This window comes from Egretta garzetta, unplaced genomic scaffold (assembly GCF_000687185.1).
Source record: "Egretta garzetta isolate BGI_Z169 unplaced genomic scaffold, ASM68718v1 scaffold565, whole genome shotgun sequence".
NCBI lineage: Eukaryota > Metazoa > Chordata > Aves > Pelecaniformes > Ardeidae > Egretta > Egretta garzetta.
This window is the reverse complement of record NW_009259709.1, coordinates 165,211-166,365: the sequence shown is the minus strand read 5'-3', so window position 1 is coordinate 166,365 and position 1,155 is coordinate 165,211.

Sequence of the window (1,155 nt, the reverse complement as noted above, 5' to 3'; positions counted from 1 at the left end):
TCCTGCTGCCCCCACCCCTCCTGAGACAAGCCAGGATGCCGCTGGCCCTCTTGGCCACCTGGGCACCCTGCTGGCTCGTGTTGAGTTGGCCGTTGACCAACACCCCCAGTTCCTTTTCCACCAGGCAGCTTTCCAGCTGCTCTTCCCCACGCCTGGAGCGTTGCGTGGGGTTGTGGTGACCCCAGGGCAGGACCCGGCCCTTGGTCTGCAGAAGATTAAGCAGGGTCGAAACCAGAAAGCATGCGGAGGGTGTCAGATGCTTCTCAGAAATACGGGACTGGCCTTCAGGATAAATCTTACAAACCCCAGGCATAAAAGTAACCAAAAAAATACGAAAATCATGGGATGACTCAACAGTTTAGGCTGGTGGGGACATCTGGAGGTGCCCATCTGGAGGTAGAGCGGGTTGCTCGGTGTTGCGTAGGGCTCTACACCAACACGGCGATAGCTTCATATCCTGGACCTAAAAACCTCTCCAGGACGGACTGCCTTGGATTGATGAAGCCCACAGAGGAGTCTGGAACGAAGAACGCCAAAAATGGGAACGTGTTACAAAGACATAAATCTATTTCCCGCTCCTTCACTTGACAGCTGCAAGTAGCCCTGGGCTTACACAGAGTAAATATGTCCTTTAATAAAGGAAGAAGCTTTGGATGTTGCCTGCAGTGCTTGGATCTCGTTACCCATCATCCGCCATCCAAAGCACCCAACTCATCCCCCTTAATTCCCATACTTATGAGAGTCGCCCGCGTCCGAGGGATTATTTTTCATTATGCATCATTAGTTACGGGATTTACAGAAGAAGAGCCAACGGGACAATGAAGAGCATTGTTCCAAACACCCAAATCCTTCAGAGGGAACGAGCGTCTTTTGTTTGCTTTTGGGATATCGGCAATAATTAAGACGCGAGCGGTCTGGGAAGGTTAATGCCATTGGGGAACGCAGCTCGCCGCCTAGCCGAGGTCATTCGTTAGGGTGATGGAAACGATAGAGACACCTCCCACCCCAGCTCCATCGTCTAGACCATCGCTTTATGCGGGGCAAGTGCAAGCTGAAGTCAATTAGGACTGGGTGTAAAGGGGTGAAAATTAATTCCCATCCATGCTGCTGGCCTAGTGGGGGAGCAGAGAGCGGCCATGGATCCCTGTGGCCTCG